The sequence below is a fragment of the Hermetia illucens genome, chromosome 2 (genome assembly GCF_905115235.1).
Source record: "Hermetia illucens chromosome 2, iHerIll2.2.curated.20191125, whole genome shotgun sequence".
Classification (NCBI taxonomy): domain Eukaryota; kingdom Metazoa; phylum Arthropoda; class Insecta; order Diptera; family Stratiomyidae; genus Hermetia; species Hermetia illucens.
The window spans coordinates 165,572,709-165,597,104 of record NC_051850.1 but is presented as its reverse complement, the minus strand read 5'-3'; the positions used below and the strand labels follow the sequence as shown (position 1 = coordinate 165,597,104).

At 39.4% G+C, this 24,396-nt stretch overlaps 1 protein-coding gene across 2 annotated transcripts in view; it reads right to left on the bottom strand.

The window, feature by feature from the left end:
* Nucleotides 1–24,396, bottom strand: part of LOC119647770 (anion exchange protein 3) — a 115,346-nt gene that overhangs the window by 55,177 nt on the left and 35,773 nt on the right. The window contains exon 1 of one of the 2 annotated variants that reach the window (XM_038048942.1): nucleotides 13,385–13,403. The exons of the other annotated variant lie outside the window; for it this stretch is intronic. The gene's annotated coding sequence lies outside the window, so the exon portion shown is untranslated. Of the gene's footprint in view, nucleotides 1–13,384; nucleotides 13,404–24,396 lie in introns of those variants that run through there. 2 annotated transcript variants of the gene reach the window in all.

Below are 24,396 nucleotides of genomic sequence, written 5' to 3'. Positions count from 1 at the left end.
GGAATTGTGGAATCGTCAAAAAACCGACTTCTTCTACTAGATTAGGGATTTGAGATATCATAGTGGATTGAACGAGAGTAACTAGAATAATGAAATTATTGTTAAAATAAATAAAATAATTTAGCAAAATGAAGCTCTTTTTGCTTTTATTCGATTCCACTTTAGTGGGTCTTTGTTCCAGTTCCACCACTCCCCATATTTTGGCCTCCGTGTATCTCATCTGAAGGTGGAATGTGCGGCTCCGAACTGCCACCTGTGTTTAATGTAGTATTACACACGTGGGTTCAGTTTAAGGCAGGACATGACTCCCGAATTCATCAACTGCCATTAAAGCCATGTAATGACAATATGTGACTTCGGATGGTCCAAGGCCCTCCTGAGTAGCCGGCGACGACCGAGAGGAGAAAGCTATCCCAAAAACTTAACACGCTTCGATCCTTCAGCCAATTACTGAATATTATTGTAGTATACTATGATATTATTAACTTTATGTTAACAGAGGTCCTTCTTGATTTTTCGGTTTTCGGTCCATTAAAGAAATGAAAAATTTCGACCCCCTTGCTCCCCACCTTTCCAGCGAATGTCAAAATTAGGATCAGTTCCGGAAAGTACTAATCGAGACCTTTCATTTGATACCCCATATGACTATATTTGATGTACTTTACCCCTTGGTATGTATGGAGAACATCCCCTCACCCTACAACTACCATGATTTTGGGAGTTGTAATACCAATACGGCATTTTATGGCGAAACTTACTAATTGGGGATAGAGACTCAATTTATGATTCCATTTCGAGGCCAAACTACCTAAAACTAACGTTTACTTTAGAAAACATCAACGGCGCAACAACCGGTATCCGGTCTAGGCCTGCCTTAATAAGGAACTCCAGCCATCCCGGTTTTGCGCCGAGGTCCACCAATTCGATATCCCTAAAAGCTGTCTGGCGTCCTGACCTACGCCATCGCTCCATCTTAGGCAGGGTCTGCCTCGTCTTCTTTTTCTACCATACATATTGCCCTTATAGACTTTCCGGGCTGAATCATCCTCATCCATACGGATTAAATGACCCGCCCACCGTAAACTATTGAGCCGGATTTTATCCACAACCGGACGGTCATGGTATCGCTCATAGATTTCGTCATTGTGTAGGCATGACAATGTAGGGGGCCAAAAATTCTTCGGAGGATTCTTTTCTCGAACGCGGCCAAGAGTTCGCAATTTTTCTTGCTAAGAACCCAAGTTTCCGAGGAATACATGAAGACTGGCAAGAACATAGTCTTGTACAGTAAGAGCTTTGACCTTATGGTGAGACGTTTCGAGCGGAACAGTCTTTGCAAGCTGAAATAGGCTCTGTTGGCTGACAACAACCGTGCGCGGATTTCATCATCGTAGTTGTTATCGGTTGTGATTTTCGACCCTAGATAGGAGAAATTGTCAACAGTCTCAAAGTTGTATTCTCCCATCCTTATTCTTCTTCTTGTTTGACCAGTGCGGTTTGATGTTGTTGGCATGTTGTTCGTCTTCGGTGCTGACGTTGCCACCATATATTTTGTCTTGCCTTCATTGATGTGCAGCCCAAGATCTCGCGCCAATTGCCGCCTGCTCGATCTGGATGAAGGCAGTTTGTACGTCTCGGGTGGTTCTTCCCATGATGTCGATATCGTCAGCATAGGCCAGTAGTTGGGTGGACTTGAAGAGGATCGTACCTCTTGCATTTACCTCAGCATCACGGATCACTTTCTCGAGGGCCAGGTTAAAGAGGACGCATGATAGCGCATCCCCTTGTCGTAGACCGTTGTTGATGTCGAATGGTCTTGAGAGTGATCCTGCTGCTTTTATCTGGCCTCGCACATTGGTCAGGGTCAGCCTAGTCAGTCTTATTAATTTCGTCGGGATACCGAAATAACCGATAGAAAACAGCCGAAGATAAATAAAACTGATAAAACTGATCTTTCGTTGACACAATAATTTCATTCCATAATCAACAGCTTACAGCGAATATCAGGGGTATGCGCAAGAGAACTTTACCATTAAAGAGGGAAGAAAGAGGTTCATAACGAGGAGTTGAAGCGTCCGCTGGCCTGGCAATCTACAAACGATCTGAAGTGCTGCGGGACGAAGCCTCACCAAAGGGTATCTGTTATTATGGAAACTGAGACAGCCCTCTGAGTTCATATGTCTTGAGAGAATTCCTGGTGCATGTGTTGTCAGCCCAGTTATTAGCAGTTGTGCCGCTGGAGTTCTGCTTACAAATCGATGACGTACTCCCAACGTCGAAGCATCTGATGAGAATGCGATCTGCCGTAAACAGATAACACTTTGTTCTTCCAAGTCAAACCAGGAGAAAAGTCTCAGCAACTCCGAGAAAGTAACCTTCATTTATATGTGGCAGGAGAATATTAGAGAACTGTTCAGTTTGGGAACAGCACACCCCACCCACGTCATGCGTTTAAACGAAACCCTCCATGAAAGGAATAGGGTTTATCTTAAGCAGCTTAATGGAGTGGAGAAAGATACACTTATTGGTCGGACGAAAGCTAATTGGAGCAGAATGTCTCAGGGTTGCTCACAATGAGCGGTCATCACTTAATTTTTAAGGCTCCCGCCCTACGCAAAGAGCATAAAGCATTTGCGAATGACCTAACCGTAATATTTACCGGCAAAATAACAGGCGATGTCACGACCGTCTGGTATATCCGGTATATCTGCAGTTACTTATTAATTGATTATGATTAAATTTTCAGGGGTTCCTCCAAGGACGGCACGGTGCCAAAATCAGAAGCCTACTTTGACAAGAAAAAAAATTAAATTGTAAAAAGACGTGTGCTTTGAAAATTGAGAAGGTGAAAGTAGCTAATTGCGCAATGAACTCTGGGTCAAAAGGAGAAACGTGTTGACGATTCGAGACCGGTTTGGTTATGTTTCGGTATAATCGAGAGGATTCTTCTCATTATTTTTTTACTATGAATAGAATCTAGAACTATCCCTACTCGACGGAGTTGAAACGGCGGTCTGTATTTGAAAGTAGGTAGCATTCATCCAAAGCGTCCAAAGCTAGATAAGGTTATGGCCTGCATATTTTGAGGTGCTCACAGAGTCCTTGAAGAACTATTGTGCCCCTTTTACTGGTTATATTGATCATAGTATCCCAAGTAGGCCCTGGTAGGCCCGCCCAATATAGTTTCCTCAACCGTTTCTCTTTGTTTCTTAGATTCATAGCCATGAGACCGTTTCCGATTCCTCAGAAGGGTTCTGGCCCGTGTAACGGCATCCCTGCTCCCTTCTTGGCTAGTTCATCCGCTGCCTCGTTGCCTTCCAACGCAGCATGGCCTGGGACCCAAAGTATCCAGACCTTGTTGGACCGGCTGGCTGAGTGTATTCAGTCTCTCCCATACCAGTTTAGAGTTCACCTGGTTGGACCTAAGTGCCTTGATCGCTGCTTGGCTATCGGTGAGAATAGCTATGTTCTGCCCCCTGTAGTTCCTTTGCAGATTAAAGGAGGCATATTTGTCTATGGCGTAAATTTCCGCCTGGAATATGCTAGTGTACCTGCCCATTGGCTCAAAGTACATTTTCCTTGGACCAATGACACCGGCACCCGCTCCCTCTGCTGTGAGGGATCCGTCAGTGTACCAAGTTGCTGGTTTAAGCCATATGTCGCAGCCACGCTCTCCCAGTTTGCCTTGTTATTCCAACGTGTTTCAAACTTCTTATCGAAGTGAAACCTCGTTGTCATGTTGTCTCTCGGTATCAGTAATTCCGGATACCGTCTAGAAAGGATATCAATCTTCCTTCGATTTAGGCAGCTCCCCGCCTCACTCATACTACCGGCCATCCTGAATATTGATCTCCTTGCCTGCATCTGTATGTGCAGATGGAGAGGGGTTAATCCCAGAAGGACCTCCAGGGATGCCGTTGGGCATGTCCTCATTGCCCCACTGATACACACGCAAGCCAGCCTTTGGAGCTTATGTAATTCCCTGGCTTGTGTGCTGAGTTGGGTTCTTTCTGCCCAGATTACCGCTCGATAGGTAATCATTGGCCTTACTATTGCAGTATATATCCAAAGTAGTATCTTCGGGCTACAACCTCATTTTTTTCCTGCTGTGGATCTGCAAGTCATCAGGGCCCTCGTGGCTTTCCGACATGTGTCTTCCAGAGTAATTTTTGGTCTAGCGTGATTCCCAAATATTTGACCTCTGTTTCTCATTTTACCTCCATGTAATGTTATGGCTTTCAGGTGATCCAGCTTACGCCTCCTAGTGAAAGGTACTATGGTGGTTTTGGTTGGGTTGATACGCAGTCCCACCTTCCTGCACCAGGCACTAGTAACCCTTAATCCATTTGGATTGGATTCTATCACATAGGGTATCTTCATATTTGCCCCTACAGATTAAAACAAAGTCGTCCGCGTAGCCCTGGACTTGTATTCCAGTATTAGTTAACACGTCCAGGAGTTTATCCACTACCATACTCCACATCAGCGGCGATAGTACTCCACCCTGTGGACAGCCTTGAGTAGTGTTCATGATAATAGAATTTGTACCTCTATTTGTCTGCTTTCTAGCATTTTGCCCATCCAAAGTGCCAGGGTGTTTTGCACTCCTTTGCGGCTCAGGGCATCTTGTATCTCTGTGTGCGATGTGTTGTCGAATGCTCCTTTGATATCCAAAAACGCGCACAGTGCAATTTCTTTTGTTTCTATGGCGTCCCGTAGTACCTCTGTCAGCTGATACAGAGCAGTTTCAGTTGACCGTCTTGCCCGGTAAGCGTGTTGACAGTGATGTAGGGGATTACGCTTTAGAAGAAAATACATAATCTATAATGACTTATGAAACGTGAGATGCTACAAACAAGTAATGGCACGTACTCAACCAGAAATTTCATGTTGCATGTTTTCAGATGCTTTATATAATAGTAATACCTTAAAATGGGAATGTTTGACCATTGCCTAAACCGATCCACTAAGCAACAATGGGAAGCATTTCATAAACTAACGAAAATCCTGCGGTTAGTAAACGTATCCGAGATATTCCGATATGCGGAGTACGGGTCGATGTACTGGTACGGTTTGAATATTCAGGGGCATACATAGACAATATAAATTTAATTCACAAAATCAATCTTAATTTTGGAGTTCCAATGCAAAATATCTAACTTGCCAGAATGATGTTGGCCTATTGAAGTGCTTGCTGAGCTGGATACAATTTGAAGGCCAGCGGGAAACTGCTTGGATTCACGAACATTCGGATTGGATTCGCAAGTTAAGATTTTTGGCCCCAGAGCAATCTAAAGGTTTTGATGATGGGACTCAATTTCGGTTCCTGTCGCAAAATTAAAGTTGGGCTTTCTTTCAATTAATTGCCGGTATCCAAAGACGATAAGCCTTATGTCGCTGATATGGATGGCACTTGTTGTTCACTTGTCATCTGCTTAGCAGGGTCTCCAAAGATCTTATTTTTAATGTTAATTCACTCTTTTTTTAGGAATGGTCTTTCCACTGAATGTATCTATAAGCATGGGTTGACAAAGTTTTTCTGATTTCTACCAACTTTCATACTGCTTTTGGCTTAGTTAAATTTTTGCATGTTCACTTATATGTACGCGAAGTATCACCCGGTTAGGACTCACCAAAATAGAGAACTTAAGTATCTAGGCAAGGTATGAGTCGTTCACATCCTGACAGGCAAATCTAGGCGCCACTGGTATACACAAGATATTTTTAATTCGTTCGTCCGTCTGTCGTTGCTTTTTTCGAAGGTTTAGATCAATTAACCTTTTGGACTTCAAAATGACTTCACAGCACACCAAGAATGACTAAACTCTTTTAGCAGAGAAAAACAATTAATTGTGCTCCAATCAAGTAGCAAAGATAAATTGTGTGGCATTTCTCACAAGTACAATACATACTCCAAATAATTAGGAATAATTAACTGCGTGTATATCATTGAAAAGCGAACTCTTAAATACATACACGCACTTAATTAGAAAAAAAGTAATTGTAGACACAGAATTTACTTGTACGAATGCTCTGTGATTAGTGCTTGCATTGAAAACATAATCATTAAGATAGGCGTAGCAAAAGATATTGACTCTCATGGGTTGTCTTTATGTGTGTACATATATCAACAAAAATAGCCATTGGGTACTGGTAAGAGATATTTTAAGAGCTTTGGAATTTCACATGGTGTTCTTAGAATCGCTAAGTCAATATCGTGCAAGAAGGAAAGCCAAAGAGATCATGTGATCATTTTGAGTCACGCGACTAAATGTTAGGAAAGATATGGGTTTCTACTGGTACATACCATGTACATACATTCATTTTAATTCTGTCTTATGAAGTTAACATGGAACCTTCTAGAGACATATGCATATATTTGGTCTTAAAGATTTCCATGGTGGCAGTAGTTTCAAACTCAAAATGGCAAAGGACAGTAGTTTTCTTGAATATGTTAAGATGGTCGTTATGTGCTTATATGGATGACATGTTTGAATTGACCTGTGAAACTAACACCCAGTATAAAAGTTTGCGCCTTTGAAATTTCAACAACTATACGTAAACTATATTTAATACAATAAGAATTATTTTAATTAGAAAGTTATGGTGCTCAAAATTGAGCTTCTTGAAATCATAATATTATAATAATTACATTTGTCATTGAAAGTTTCATGGCGTCCTCGAAAAACGATTGTGCGCTTTTAATGGTCATAATGTAACTTTTACCCTATTAACTGTATTTAGATTAATCCACCGAGAGGAGTTTCAAGATGTTCCTCACTTCCAGGTGCTTCATCCTGGAATTTGGTACTAAGTATCGCTCAGATGCTTTAGTCAATTTTGCACAAATGCCGGAAACTTTTCCAGAGTTATGTATGGAGGTTTCATCACTCTCCCTAGCTTCCCCAGGTGGTAATTTAGCCAGCATTAACCCGTGAAGCATGTTAAAGCATTCAAGTCCGTAACGATACACTACAGTACCCTGTAAGAGGCGATGGGGTCAAAATTGTAGACTCAGGTAATCGTTTACAGCTGCCTTAATCTTTCTTCTTCATTCCTCAGCATCATAGCCATGAACTTCTTCCTGATTCCACAAAAGCATAAAGCGGCGTTCTTGCTCTTTTCCTGGCCAGTTCATCCTTTGTATTATTACCTTCTGATCCAATGTAGTCTGGAATCCAGAATATCCAGATCTTATTGTGCGAGCTAAGTGTATTTATTTAGTATTCCCATTCCAGTGTAGAGTTCACTTCTCTGGACTATCTATGGTGAAGTTTAAATTTTCAATTCTACCTTCGTGGGGGGACGGAATGGCATGAAAGAGAAGAAGAAAAATCCTCCCGCTTTACATCCGATGATCACATCCCCTTCAAAAGTTATAGAGTCTCAAAATGAGGCCCAGTCCCGGAAGGAATAGGGAGGGTGTAGAGGGAAAAACATAGACTCCTTTCTGACAAATCCGGGCGGGGCGTCTTTTCGTGTCCAATCTCTCTCTAATTCCGGAGGTGAGGCGCAAAAATAACCTCTTTTGGGGTGTCTTACCTTTTTAGAGAGGTTTCCAGGGGAGCTGGAGAAGAACAAACTCTGCTTACCCTTCCTATCTTCCCTACATTCAAAGGTAAACTGATCTAAAGAAGTTAAAGTCACAGGATCGGGATTGCTTTTAAGTTCCCTTTCAGGTCCTTTCTTTTTGGAAAAAATGTGGATGGACATAAATATTTTAGAGCTGAAAACGAGGGAGACCTCCGAGAGGAATATAATGGCTGGGGAAATGCATAGAATTTCGAATTTGTTAATTTCCTCCATTGTGTTTTTTTTTCTTGAAATTCGGTGAAGATACGAAGTCGCTTTCTTCTGATCGTAGAAATAAATCTGATGTCTGACGAAAAATGCCCAGAAAAAGCTTAGAACTTGTCACAATGCCTAAGCCGAAAGTCCGGGGATTCAACTACAAAAGTGTAGTACTAAGAAAATTACCTTCAGGACGAAGATATCCGGCAGACAATTAAGGGATAAGTGTGGATAAATATGGGTTCTCTTAGATACATGATGCCGAATTCAAAAGAATTTTAGTATATGAAGAACCTGTTTTAAGAGGTTGTCCCCTTTATGTGAATTCTTCTTGCCCGCAGTATTCAAGAATTTGTAAATAGTCTTTTTTGCTACCGTATTTAACATTCACCCAGATCTTACTCCAGGGTATTGAGGTGATGGAGATCTTATCTCATGAGTCATTTAAGATGTGGTTCAGCGCCATTGCAAAAACTCCCTGGATTTTGCAAGCAGCTGACTTATTTTATTTACAGCCTGATCGAAAGTATTGGAATTGGAAGACGAAATTTGAACAGCCACGCCACTCCGGTTAAAGTGTGATGTTCTAATCCGGAAATGAGTCTTAATCCAGTCCAATTATCATATGTATGATTCAAAGGAGCAACAGAAATTTGCACCGAATGGAAACTTCGACGCACGTGCGAGTGAACATTTTCAAACATTTTGAAATTGATGTAGATTTAAAAACAAAAAAAAATAAATGCTATATGTCTAGGCAGTTTTCCCGCAACTTTTCAAGCATTGCGTCCAAGCCGTGGATCATTACGAAACAGTCGAGCTGTTGACACCAGTTCGAGGGACGTGACTGAGGAAAAAATGTTCAGGTGCATATGTCTATGGCGACTTACCATTATGTCGGCGACTTCGTATTGTATAGCCCCAAAATCCTCGCAATGATTCTAGCTTTTGCAAATTTCTGGTCCAACTTAGCAACCGACGATACACTTTATCATACTCACGAGATCGGGACAGCATCTACGTCTCCTCTTGACAGTGTCCAATCAGAGCATGCTTTGGAGGTACAAGGTACACGAGACTGCAGACAATCCAATATGTCAATCCTAAATACGTATTGCCAACAGTAGAGACTGATTTATTCTCTCGAACGCATACTTGTGGACACGACTGGACGCCATATTTTTCCAGAAAATTGTTGAATAGTACAGACTTAAATTGAGCACTGCATTTAACAATCAGGTCCTCGGTAAATTTTCTTATTGGCTCCAACTATGGTGCGTATATTAACGTTTGAAAACTTTATCTAATCTTTCCCATTGGCGGCTGGAGGCTTTGATTGGGAGCTCCTCTGACTTGGAAAACCATTCTGGGCGAGTAAAATCAATATCATAAACGTCCCAATGTTTTGTCAACTCCCCATATGAACTAAAGGGGTGATGGAGGGCAATCACCTTCGGCGTCAGTTATTCCGGAATCCAATGCTTCCAGACCTGTTGTTCCTGTTGCCCGATCCCTGAGATATTAGTCCGTCTCAACATGAACTCATCGCACACAGTCAGATACGGAAGTTCTACGTGCTACTAATGTCTCCTAGTCCACAGATTTGAAATTTGGAGAATCTAAGTTCACTAAGTTCACTGCTGCATTGCTTTCGTTTAGTTTTAAAGCATCCACTTCGGTTGGTGAATACCAAAGTGCTAAGTATTAAATCCCTTTCTGATATATGATAACAAAATCGAATCTTTCACTTTTAAAGCCCACCTAGTTAAGCCGTCATGCAGATCGGGCCGACTCATTAGTCATTTGAACGATGCATGATCTGCCACAACCTCAGAAACTTGGTCTTTCGACAAACTTTTGAAACGACAAGGTGCTTGCACCACCGTTAGACATTCCTGATCCATTACCTCAAAGGTCTGCTGAGCTTCAGCCGATTTTCTCGGCACTCGAACTTCTAGGTTTCCTACATAAGCATAGTCACGAACTGGTAGAGCCGTCGCCCTGGAACTTTGAAGTTCTTTGATGCCTCGTCCAAAGAAATCTGCCATAATATTTCCTTTAGATCGACACTCTAGTCTTCGGAAAAAGGCAGAAAATTCCTTCCATTAAAGACAGTGGATAAGCATCCTTGCCAAAGTGCAAAATCATTTTTTTTCGAATAGAGAGAGAGAGAGAGAGAGAGAGAGAGCTGTGTGGGGTATCAACCGAAAGGCTACGATTCAGTCCTCAGATTTGACATGGGTTTGATAAAGTAGGGGAACAAGGGATCAAAAGATCTCGATAAGTCTCAAAATTCGTCCCATCCCGCTTTCTTTAATGACTCCAATCACGATTGATATGGGGCTACATCGATCGTGGAAAATTACGAGAAAGGTGATTGTCTGGATATGTAATTCGCACTATCGAAAATGCATTTGTCAAGATCCCGCTATATACTGGAATCACACGACGAAGCCTATAGATGACACCTGGTATGACTTCAAACAGAAGGACGTAGAGAAAAAATTACGAAAATCTCCCATGAGCAGCTAATAAAATAAATAAATAAATAAGGAAAAAAAAGAGAAAACATTTTGACGACGAATTGACGAAAACATCGTTCACAAAGTAGTGAAGAGCCTAAGACGTAGACATCAAACCGCCGGATAAAGATGATGAAAATATTCGTGAACTTCAAGCAGGCAAATGGCAGTATCAAAATGTACTATACAAAGTAACACTTGACTTGGGAATTCCAGCAAAACTGGTAAGAATTACCAAAATGACAATGCCCTACACAACAGCGCAGGCCAAAGTCAGTAATAGCCTGACAGATTGACAGTTTGAGACTAATGTCTGTTTAAAACAAGGCGGCCGGCTCTCTAGTAATCAATCTGGTACTGGTGCATGTTATACGAAAGTTACCTGTAGACTCAAAAGGTACGTTGCTCTATAAGTTCTGCCAGTTCGTCGCATATGCATACGGTATAAACACAATGGCGCCATCTTTCACATCAGTAAAGGAGTTTTTATAAACCCGTAAAAAAATCAAACGTAGTTGGTCTACGAATTAATGAAAGCAATTCAACTAGCAAATAGAGCCTTCTATTTAGTCCTACCGCTTCTAAAACCCAATTTAAAACAAGGAACCTAGCACAAACTTCCGAAAAACTGATTAATATCTTCGAGAGGAGGGCTCTTAGGAGAATAATAGGAGCTAAACGAGAGGATGACCAATGCAAATCAGATACAACCATGAGCTGCAGCAAATATTTGACGACTTAGAAGTCTCCAAATTAATAACACTTCCGAAGTTGCAATGGGTTGGCCACGTATGGACGACATTCGGATATTTAAATAGGAAGGGAGGGCAGAAGGACGAGACCAGTAGGAAAACCCCGAGAACGCTAGTCAAATTCTGTTGACGAAGACAGCCCATCACTGCTCGGATTTCAAAATTGGAGGATGCCATCGATGAATCGAGATGGTTGGAGGAAGGGCCTAAATGGGCTGTAGGAGCAAAGACCGAAGAAAAAAGGGAAGAAAAGCAATGATAGCAAGTATCATCAGTATCATCATCAAGATTTGATTGAACTAGTGCTATCAGTGACAATCTCATAGCAGGTCAAAGTAGTCATTTTCAAGTGATATATTCAAGATCCCGTATACATAGATATTTGACGAAACTACTCTGACTAGCCGTAAATGATCACTCTAGAGTATAGTTCTGTAAAGCTCATTTAATCACAATCTCAAAACTATCAACTATGTTCACTAATTACTCAAATTCGATAATTGTGCACCAAGATTGAGAGTCAATCAATCTGCAAGGTTAAGCGCTGTTATAAAAGTTAGTATTTAGATGGGGGATCGAATGGAATTTTCATTTCCACTTTTACTTTCTTTTTTAGGTAATTTTAAACCGTATGCATAACATAGCATATGATACTGCCAAGTTTTTGGGATATCGTACTATTATTAATAAAGTTATGGGCGGGGAAACATTGCAAAACGATACTTTTAACTACGTATATAAAACACCAGATGTAGGCAAAGCCTTTCATCCATAAGGTGCTTAAATTCCACTTTTCGACTTGTCTTGATATTGCTACAGATTTGCTTCTTTTCTCCACACGATATTGTCATATGACTCTTTTTTTATTTCAGGCCATACCCAATCGTTTTAGAAATGTATTGATGTTGTCCTTTTTGGTAGTTTGTTCAGATTGAGGTGCATTTTCTGCTTTTGGATTAGACGTAAACTATTTGTTGCATTACTTTTGGGAAATTATTATGAAAATATTTCTTGTAAGTCCTAATAATTATGTAAAAGGATTTTTTCCCCCCAAATCATTTAGTAATTACATGAAATCAAAACAATTTTAATAATTAATGGATTTGGTGATGCACATAATAATCATAAAAATCTTTGAATGAGTACTTTATATAATACTTTTAGACACTTTTCTCAGAATCAATAAATTTTATAATATCCGTACCGCATTTTAAGTTATTAATTGAATAAGTTGTATTAAAACCAATAGAGACATGTTATAAACCTTACACGTGCTATGGACTTAGACTGAGATTCACCCAAGAAATAAAACTAACTAAAACATGTTTACATAGTAAATCTCACAAAAAAATTAATTTTTCTTTTAAATAAATTGAATATGGCATTCTAGATCACTTTTATTCATTTATACACCATTAATACCATATTGGTAATAAATTCAACTGGTCTTCCAATAAAATTAATTACACCGCTTTTATCGTTATAAAAAGTGAATTTTCAATAAATCTTTCCGAGAAACAAGAATAGTTTTAAAGAAAAACTAGAAATATATTTAAATTTATGCTCGTACCTCGAGTACCTCGATAAACGATGAGACTGAATCTGCCCAAATTTTCGTAGAACTTTTATTATTATTCACACAAACTTTCTGCTTTTCGATTTAACACTTTTTTCACTAAAATAAAACTCACATTTGAGCATGCTGTTCCGACGTTCGAAACATACTAAAACCAAAATTTACTTGCAGCGAGTTCAACTAATGAAAAAAATATCCAATTTTTAAGGTTATATAAGCAACGATAATTATGATAATGTTCTGATGAATGGTGTTAATTAGATATTTTATCAAATTAGTTTGAAGAGAAAAATGCAAACGGCAATCCAAACAATCTAGGCTAGGCTCGGACATTATGAAGTATTTAATGGTAAATATTTATTATTAAATAAATGAAATATCAATAGCGACAGACATTTACTTAATTTATCTAATCTCGAAAGTTAGTGTCTGATTTTGATCGAGCTATCCGAAACTCGATTTGAAGATTCTGATTTTGTCTTATCGCATTACTGGAAAGTGCCTTTTAATGATCAGGTCGATTGAAAAATAATAGCTTCCTATTTTCCAATTGACATTGTCTGTTTCTGAATGGGCGTCAGCTTTTTTTTAATTATTATTTTGCCAATGTGTATGTTTCTTTTGGCACATAGCACAGAGACCTCCAAATGTCCTATTGATGGCGCGTTGCGGACGAGTAAAAAGATAGCAACTAACCCAACATGTTTTATTAAATAAGGTTTCCATTGTGTTCTGATACTTACACGTACACACTCCTATGCTCGATCATTAATCCGTTATTGTCTCGTTAGATATACCTTTTAATCGTATTGTCTTAATTAACTTTGATAAGGATCTGCAAAAAAGGTGAAAGGAAAAAATTGAATTCAGGGAATTTTCCGTATTGTTTAAAATGGATGACAAGCCTCTAATTCCTTACTTAATTTCCGAAAATAGAAGTAATCAGTGTCTTTGATCTATAAATAGTTTAAAATATCAATGGATAGACATTTGCGATTTGATTAAATACTGGGATATGCCATAGCGTCATGTAGATCTGGATAAAGATAGAATTGAGGGACCAACTGCTGGGTTACGAATTATATTTAGCGTTTATGCGTTTTCCGTTGAAAATTCATTTGCATGTTGGAGATCGGTGTGCGGGACTAGATAAATTTTTTATATCTATAAAACGCAATAGATACTTTTCTTCCGAATCTAGCCCTAAATCAAAATACTAATATTGATGTCCCGCATTGATTTCAGGAGATTAGATTATACTTGAACATCGGGAATATCCTAGGTGTGGTGTCCTCATTGAAGAATTTTAATTTAGAAATAAAGCTGAACTGAGTTTGTCGATAAACATTTGTCTTGACCGACGTTTATAGGTAAGCAATCAAAAATAAAACCAAACAATGGAGGGATGAGCTTTCACACTGCATCAACTGCGCAAAATTCCGCAAAACACATATTAGCTCTTCGATAGCCTCATTCAGTTTCGATACACCGCAAAAAAGTTGTTTTTTGATATTCAGTTTTTAATATTTGTTGGTAATAATTTTATCTATCAATTATCACAAGTTAATTGAAAAATACTGCGCTCTCAAAAACATGGTTTTTTGCTCACAATATCCTACATATCTCAATATGGTGGCCTCTAGGTGGAAAATAGCACGTCGACCATTATTACGCGCCGCTATCGGTTCTTGTTTATTATATACATCAACAATTGTCAAGACGTAAAAAGGATTTAACACTCTTTTTCGACTACATTGCGCAGTATAATAAGCAAACTAGTAATCGATCCTGCTTAGTACATGACCTCTTTACTGCTATTCTCTAACCATACCTTAGCAATTCTACGTTGAGTTCTTCAGTAGAAGAACCAGTGCAGGCCTGACGAGAAGGGGATAATAGGGATAATACGGAGACCTGCATAATTTTCACCCCAGGCCTGTATGATTTTCACTGCGGGTACGGATTTTTTCTCTTTACAGCCCTGGCCTAGAGTACTTCGATATCGACCCATGGATGAGAAAAAGTTTCCACCTCCATATGACATTAGCGGTCACTTTCTATGGAGCATATTAGTATGGAACAACTAGTAATTGAAGTCATTGTCAAGGTCATTACAACTCTTTTGTAGCAATTAGAGAATTACCCTGAAACCGTTTGGCACATCACTTCGAGGTATCCCTTCCGCTCTCTCGGTTTAGGGAGTCTTAAAGTCAAGGAATTCCTTTCACCAATGGGGCGGGACACGAGGAAGGAAGTTGTCAATTCCGGTCCCTTCACCGGTTTAGCTTAATCTTCTTCGCAATAAGAAGAACCCGGACCTAATTTGCCGTACGACTGCATCTGTCAGTGCTCCTCAGCATCTTTCTGACAACGTTGTTTGGGGAGAGCTTCTCTGTGTTTTCATAAAGTTGTCGACGAAGCCCATCCCACCATATACAAGAGAAAAATAGGTGTTTTGCGTCATTCACCACACCATTGCAGAACACACAACCAGGAGATCGTGCCTTCTAAATCTTGTCAAGTTAAGAGTGAAGACCCCTACGCCCACTTAGAAGTTGGGTAAGGAAATAATCAATCTAACCACGTTTTCGACAAAGTTGCACAGTCCACCTGCTTCTTGACTCATTTTCCCAAGAGAGTTGCCACTCGGTTAGTGCCCGTTATTCATAGGCAACTACCTCTTTTAATTGTTCTCCTCTGCGCCTGTAGATGACCTTACGTGCCTTAACAAGGAGGGCAACGAAGATCACTTCAGCGATCCCCATCACACAGTAGGTGAGTAGGTGAGACAGTGTAGGCAGATGCTACTCACAAAGCTCCCCGTCCCCGCATTTGAGCAAGGCCCTTACCATACACCTCTTTATCAAGAGCATCAGCCCAAACCTCCGCGCCGTAGAGTAGAACACACTGCGTTGTCCTCTTAAGAAGATTTCTCCTGGTAGATAGAAGGACCCAACATTCGCCATTAGCTGACTTAAACCCGAGACTCCAACAGCAACTCTGTTCGCTTTGATTTGCTCGAAGAAGCTCATTTTCGAGTCGAGCACTAAATTAAGGTTATTATCTATTGGTTTTGACTCTATAGTCAACTCGCCGATTGATATGGAACGCAGGGTCGGGATTCTCTTTCTGGTCAAAATGAATATTTCCGTTTTTTCCAGCACAAGACTGAAACTATGAGCAGTTACTCATCTGCTTATGCATCACATCGATATGCCAAATCTGCTAAATGGCTAGCAGTTCTATCATGACTTTAGGTTTGAAATGGGCTTCTTGCTAATAGGGCCTGCGGGCTTCTTTGTGGGGCAGACTTAGAGGGCCGGTTTCATGTCCTCTGTGTCTGTCCAGCTTACTATGATACCGCAATATAGGCGACAGGGATATTCACGTTTGGAACTGTACCTTTGATTTTGGCCAGTAGCTTGCTAGCAGCGAGATGCTTCGATGCCCTAATCCACATCCTTCCGACGACAGACGGAGTTCCTTGGCGCTGTTTGATGGCCGTGATACCTCCGATTCCTTGTGTTAGTGTTGTCTTCTGATGTCTAATGTGTTGCATTGAACGTAGAATAGCAGTTGACTAAAATTAATAGACACGTGATAGTTTTCTCCAAACTACAATTTTTAGTTTTCAAAGTAAATATATATTTCGGGAGCAACTTACCCCCTCCATCATTACAAAGCTGAAAGCATTGAAAACTAAAAGTTGTAGTTTGGAGGAAGCCACCCCTTGTCTATCAATTTTAGGCTAGACTACAAATAGCAGGCAAAAATCTAATCTCTTAGCAGTTGACTGTTTCAGACAACCCTTTGGGGAGTGTCCTTTCCACGTACTAGAGAGGGTGATGAGACCCGAGTCATCTGAAGTGGCTCTTGCCACGAAGCTTCACCGGAAGTTATCTGGTACCATGGGAACCGAAAGAATTCCTAGGGGATATGTTCTCAGCCCGGTTATTTGCGGTTTACCCCTTGTGAGAGTTTCAAAGTGGACAGAGCTCTAGTGGGCTCAAGTGTGGGATTATGCTGTACAACTCAGATGTCGTACGCCTTAGTTTCGGAAGAAGCTTTATTTAGGTCTTGCCTAGCTTGCATTCAGCATAAACTGGTATCGTTGTGCCAAACTCGGGAGGGGAGCGGGCTCTGATTGCAGTCTCGAAATCAATCTATGGTCTAAGAGAATCGTGGGTTATGCTTTCATGACAGGTACTCACTTGAAATCATGAGGAATTTCATAGCAGCACTGCTGAAGTCGAGGAAGGAATCACACGAATGAAATATGCGATAGCAAGAGGATCTGACGACATGACATTTATTGAACCTTCCGTCCTCCAGCGGTTTCAAAACCGTCATTGGGTAGCCCTTCACATGACCACAACACAGCTGTGGTTTTAACCATTCCATTCCGGTAATATGAGCGTCAAAAATGTAGCGAAAGAGTATTTTTTTCGATGCCGAGGAACTAAAGATTAATTAAAAAGTTGCTTGGTACCATTTGCATATAGTTGGTCACAAGAACAAACTCGTTGTGTTCATGATATATGAATTGACATAAAAGAACTTTTGAATGGAATTTATACCCGTGATTCATCGCAGAAACGTAGATTGGCTCTTTTCTGAAGTAGATCATAACTCAGAGTGAGGAATGATGGAACAGCTGGAAAAGATCTTGGTTCAATCGCAGTGAGCTGGCCTAAATGTTCGCCATGACTGGACTAATCAATAAGAAGGTTTTGATGTAGGTTTGGTGGGATGTAAAGGGTATCATTTGCGATGAGCTGGACTTGTCTAATCACTCAGTACTAACTTCTTCCGCCGGAATTGGCCTATAAGAAAGGCGTTGTATTCCATTGAGACAACTCCAAGCGGTACATATGCAACAAGCGAGTGTCAAAGGCTTATCAAAGTGACCTGCTCTAGTTTTTCGCCGAGTTGATTAAGTGTCAGCCGCTTGATCTTGTTGCCACGGGTTCGAATCCCGTTTAGATGGTTGTGTTTGTCATTGTGCTGTCCGTTGCTGTAGGCATCTGTAAAGCAATAAGGGTTGAAAATACGGCCGCTGGTCTTTATCCTACGAGTTTGCCCTAGAATAACTCTTTAGGTATTCAAGTATTGCCCATAGGTTGGATGTGGTCAGCTGCCTTACGACCCTGGTTGTACCTGATTTGCTATCAAGCGCCATTATGCTTCGCCCTAATAATGCTTTTCAATACTCTCTTTTTAGATAAAGTCAGAATTTTTTTCAGCTGCTTTAGGTCATAAGGGCCATATTTCAGGTCTGACAATTGATTTAGAGAAGCAAAGATTTGTACCCCCATGTATACAGCTGACCTTCAAAAATACAAGGTATAAAATAGAACACTTGTGAGCTGAATTCGCCTCCTAATCTTGGTAGACCCCTTAAAAACGCTCTCCAGGTGTCTGTCTAAGTAAATAAAACTGCATTTTCTATATATATTATATTTGTCGGGTGTGGTGATAGCAGAACTACTAGAAGGACCCAATCAAAGACTGTTTCGACTTAATTTATTGATTTAAAACCTTGTAAAAATCTGAAATGTCTAAGTAAGCAACACCGAACAACTTTCTATCGATTTACAATGTTATCAATTTCAAGGAAAATGTGCATGATGACGTTGAGATCAAAACCACAAGGCATACAATTTTTATCGCACTCCATAAATTTATAAATATTCATATATGTATGCCTTAACGTCTATCCAGTTAGTGATTACTAACAAAGCCTTCCAGATTTTTTCATAAATTACTATTAATCAAGTATCGATTAATTGAGGAGCTTTATACACCGTGATTTTTCGATCGACGGACTGAAATTGATTTGAAAAAGTTCATAAAGAGCCGTGACAAAATTAATTTTTTGTGCTGAAGCAACCTGTTGACAGGTAATGATGATCTCATTAAGCACTTGATAAACTGTAGGGTAAAAGTCACTATTTAGCATCCATTACTTAGGAGTCCTTCGGTCGGTTAACATGAACGATCCAAACACATGCCACAATCACTTGATTCCCAATCTTAGATAATATCCACGAGCAATATTCTTTCCTGAGCTGATAATTAAATTTAACAATTAAAAATTTATACCTTCAACTAAACAGGATTATTTATCCGAAATTCTTGAGCTTGCTAGTCTCGTGATTGACTATAAATTCAATATAATTGATGTTAATTGCGGATAAAACACATTTAAGTGAACAAACTTCAAAGACTAATTTACACGTTCATTGAATTAAGATAGATCAGAAACATTTTTAAAAAAATTATCTCACTGTCACGAGGTTTTCCAAGGCATGTGATAAAGGCATTTTATTTTCATTTCAATTGGGTCTCTTTCGATCGAGCATTATAAAAACAGACGCATTTCAGCATTTGGTGTCATATATGTATGTGTTGCTGAAATCTAGAGTTCCATAATTTCTATGTTTGCAAATTAACAAGATAATTACCAATATAAGAACAACAGAAAGTACATGGCCAGTTTGTTTGTAGAACAATAGAAAGTGTGGGCTAATTAGTTATCGCTACCTCACAATGAAGTACTTTAAATCATAGTTAAGTACGTGCGGAGTAGTTTTTAACGATTGTTCCAGAATTGAGGAAAAAAAGGCTGAGGAATTTACGTTTATCTTTTACAAGCAGTTTTTTGGCGAATAGTTCTATCTATTAACATGATAATTATAGGACATAAAATCTCACTCATGCAGCAACCGAATTCTGAGTGGAGTCCAAGCTGGACCCTCATTCAAGGGAGAGTATACCAGCTCCCATAATTGGAAACCCGATTATTGCCAGCGCGTGTGCGGGACTATTGCCTAAATCGTCCCGAAAATGGAAGAGAAAGACGCAGCGGAAGGAAAATTTAGCCACTAAGGAAGAGGGACAACAGGTTAAATCCTGCCTTTTAGAATCTTCTCGTTCACTTTTACCAAGAGAAAGGACAGGAGAAAGGACAAAACAGGTCTAATTTCGGATTGTGACAGTGAATTCGTTCGGACCGGATACTATAAACGGAGTAAGGCTCCCAGTCGAAGGCAGAGGAAGGCATTGCGAAAGAAGGCACCTTCTTTGTCGTTGCTTCACCACCAGCGGCACGTTCGTTTAAAGGCAATCACGGCGAAAGCCACACTGGTTGCAGCAGGTGTCTAGGTCATTGTAAGACCACCTTTATTCTGTGCAACGCTTTGAAGTGTCCCGCACTACGGCTTATTTAAACGGTTTCCGCACTTCATTTGGAGGGCACTAATGAGACTGTCTTAAGGGGGTCATCCCGCGTGTCGGATTCGCGGAATCGAATTTTTTTTGGCATCAATTGCATCTAGATATAGTGTAGAATATATGAGCAAAGTGTTTTTTTGATATTCGGACTTGTTCGGAAATTATGGTGTTAAACACGTGATAAGTCACATGCCAGATTTATGTCGATCGCCGTAATAAAGCTCGTATTTATGGGTTCGAATGACTTCGCTAAAAGGACGAGAATTGAAGCCAAGGCTGTGCATGTGTTTCTTGAAGAAAACTAAGGTTTATGGATTAGGTATAGCAGATTAATGGCCAGTTACGGTTTTATGGCTGAAAATCGCATTCTACTTTTTAAATTCGTTTTTCTTGAAACTGCATGTTGAAAATCGGCCATAGTCCAACAAAATTCTTCGAAATTTTCACGACTTATTTCGAACATATTTCTACGGTCCGCAAACTAGGATAATTGCGATTCATTTAATGGTTTTTTTTATTCATTAAAAAAAACACCAAAATTCACCAGAAAAAGGGTAACATGGCGCCAAAAATTTAGCTTTTAATATTTTTTAATAATCCTAGCTTGCGGATTGTAGTTAAGTCTGCACGTTAAAATGCCGTTTACTTTTTTTCTTTAAAATGATCGCAGCAGAAAAACACCTTTTTTTAAGATGGGTGTATAAATTGCTCTGTATTTCAGTAATGAACTATACTATCGGGATGGAACGTATGCTCAAGATATTAATAAATGTATAGTGAAAAATTCATATTTGTATCTTTATCCACTTTTTCACGAAAAATTTCTAAAAAATACGAAAAAAACGACCTTCACTTGGGATGACCCCCTTAAGGAGCTCCAGCAGTCAATCTGAGCGATTAATCTTGATGTTCGAAGGGTTAAGGGGTTATATCTAGTTAGAATTTTGAGGAAATCGATTTTTTTATTTAATTTTCGTGATGTATATATATTTAAGTATACGCACAAAAAATTTCATGCTGATTCGAAGAATATTCTCGAAGTTAGATGGACATTTGTAAAGACGTATCAAAGCGTAAAGCAAAATGCTGGAGTGGGAGCTGCTTACTTGTAACGCTGTTGTAAGTGATTATTGTTAATAGACTTTTTTAACATATGAAATTACATAAAAAGTCAGTGTAGTAGTGTTCTATTTATACCTGCGAGGTAAGTTTAATTTTTTCTACTCCCAAACTAGCAAATATTGAAGAATAGTAGTCAGTCGAAATAGCCAAGCTAAACAATAAACTTGTGAGGTCCTTTATACTTTCTCGTGTGATCCTTGTGAAAATGAAGTGCAGCAGAAAATTGAGAAAATCATCGAAAATTCAAGAATCGAGATCAAAGTATAATAGAATAAAAACGTTTCTAATCCAAAAACAGCTGAAAGGGATGAAAGTGGTTTTAGGGCCTCTGCGAAAAAATAAAAAATATGACAGCACACGAGATGGAAGAATGGCCCGAAGATAACACCAACTCGAATTATTAGATGGAATAGATTACTCAATGCAAGTCGAAAAAAATTACTGTGTGTTTTGTGCTTTTAAAACTTTAAACGCGTTTTTCTCAAAACTGTGTTTTCGAAGTCGGTGTGCACGATTTCCCGAAAACAACAGAACGGATCGATCTCAGATTTTAGCACAAGCTTCTTAGATACATTTTTTAGTAACTAATCGAAGGTTTTTCGTCTGCGATAATTTTTTTACTTTTAATAAACAATCAATTTTTGATTTTGAGGAGCCGCCATTTTGTCAAAAGATTTTATATTACTTAGTCCTTCGATTAATTACAAGATTATACAGTACTTTAGCTAAACACGTTTGGTTTTTGATGATCCAGTTTAGAGATATCGTGCACACCTCAAGACATCTTTTTCAGAGGAGCTCCCGGAGATCGGCTCCAGCAGCTTTCAAAATAATTTCTTTTAAAAATTAAAAATTTTAAAATATTGTTAAAATTATACCAAATATATACACATATTTTCACATTAATAAATGAAAAGGCTTTTTCACAAAAAAATTCTTGAAAAATCGCTTTTTTTAGGTCCACTGAGTGGACACTCGCCCCTCGGAGGAAGGCCGGGGTATTATTGGCATGCCTAACAAACAGAATCTGGGCGTTGATTTTGAACACTGAAGGATGAGGTTTATGGGTATGCCAAGAAGAATAAATCTACAGATGTACAAGGTTTTAGCTTGACGTCGGAATCTGAGGGTGTTCAGGGATAGTCACCAGGTGCTCCATTTTTTTTCTGAGAAAATTAACTGAGAATTTAGAGCAAATTGCAGCATGTTCAGGGCGTTTCTCATGCGCCAATATTCCCCGAAAGCTTCTTTACCATTTGTGCCGATCGGACACCTCGAATCAGAAAGAGTCCTAAGCCGAAAATAGAAAAACGTTTTGCATGAAGAGACCAGAGTCTTGGAAAATAAGGGCACTGACACTGCTGCATCGCCAGGTACAAAAATTCTCAGTGAAATCAATCGTAAGGGAACCAAGTGTTTGACGGTAGAGTGTGAGTGAAACTTGTTGACATCAATGAGCCCTAAACTAGCCGCGTGTATGCTTTTGTTTTTGAGAACATATAAGATTATACTAACGTCGAAAACGTGACGTGGTGTGCAAACGTTCAAAAGAAGTGAAGTAATTAACTCTACAACTTGTACTTCAAAAATGTTAGAGTTGTTTAAAGACTGAGGGGGAGGGGAGTGCTAGATGAAGTCACACTGGAAAAAGAATTTATTTGAACTTCTTGGTGATAGAAGTACAATTGGAAACTTTGAATTACACGTTTTGGAGTTCTTTGAAGAAGCTTGGTTCTCTGACGGAACCGAGAACTGCGAACCCTCAGGAAATCAGCCAGACGACAATAAGAATGATAACTAGTTCACAGCGTGAATATAAGGGATTCTTAATAAATTCAAAATGAGACACTTTTAGGGCAGATTGTGAGGAATTAGAGGACGAAAGATAGGCTGTGCAGGGCCTTTAAAAGGGATGAATTGGGGAAGCTGGTTTCTTTCAGAAAATTTAATGATACTTTTCCAAACTTGACTGACAGTTTGTATCTCATTATATCCAAATAAAACCGAAATTGTGTTGCATATTTACAAAAAGGGAGGAAAGTGAATGGTGTTTCAAAGATGAGGGAAATAACCCGTCAACCCTCCGAAGAAATGAAATATTTGGGAGGTATTTTAGATAAGAAGCTTCCTTGGAACAAACAAGCAGAGGCAAAGATGAAACGTATTCTCGGCCTCATGTCTTACTGTGCATACAGTTTGCCATTATTAGGATGATGTATGTAAGTCTGGATATTACCGGTACCATGAACATAATATCCGGTGCAGCCTTGGGTGCACTACTCAATTTGCAACCCTTGGATATTCATATTGAGACCACTGCAATGGGACTAGCTCATGGACTAACTCGTTTAGGTTTGTTGGAAAATCAATGGATGCGGCAGGCACAGAACGTTGAAAAAGATATTACGAGAACTGAAATTAGTTCTTGTAATGCCTTCTGATTCTTGGATTCTCGTATATTCGTTTGGTAGAAGAAATAGTAATAGAAGCTAGCGATAAGTTTTCGAGCCGACCCCACTTGTGAACGGGGAATTTATTTGACGAGCCATTCTTAGAAACTAAATGTCGAAAAAATCGCAATGCTGCCCCTCAAAATGCACTTTATACCGATATCTACTAAAATAAAGTTGATAATAGCATATAATATTAAAAAAAATGCCAGGCGATGACGGCTTTATGGTTTCTTATCAGGGCAAAGGCAAATCGTCAGATGTTGCCTTACCGCTGCTCCCAGCGTGATCGAAGCGGCTCGCAGATGTTATGTGCTCCTTTATATAATTCGCAGAAGACAACATAACTACGAATTATATTGAACGCAAATCCGCCTTATTGACCAGAGCCTGGCCAGAGCTGAATATATTTTTTTTGGGAATTGTGGGGTCCTAAGTCCGCATCATCCATTTGGTCCAGTCCGGCTTTAAGTTGATGCGGACTTAGGACCCCATAATTCCCAAAAAAATAGTATATTACTATATTTTTTTAAAAATTGAGTGGAAACCCCCGTTAAGCTCATCCTAGAATCGTAAAATTCTGCAGTAATATAAAGCATGATGAATCTGCAAGAAGAATGTCAGTATTACACTATAGTGAGTAATCTTACATATCATTTGCACAAACCCTACGAGGTAGGTAGAAATAGGACAAATGTTCATTTAAATATATAAGAAATACACAAAACCTCTCATACATGAAGCGTCAAGTTTCTTGTTTTTTAGTTAACATTGAGTTTTCAACCCCATTCTTGGATGGGATGGGAAGGGTAAGCAGAAGAAGGTAGATCACTCCTTTTTAATCCCGTTAATGAATTACGGCAGTTACCCCCTCCCCCCTTACAAAAATAAAAGTGCCTCAAAATGGGACTATTTGGATGCCGACCCCATTTCCTGAGCAGGAAAGGATG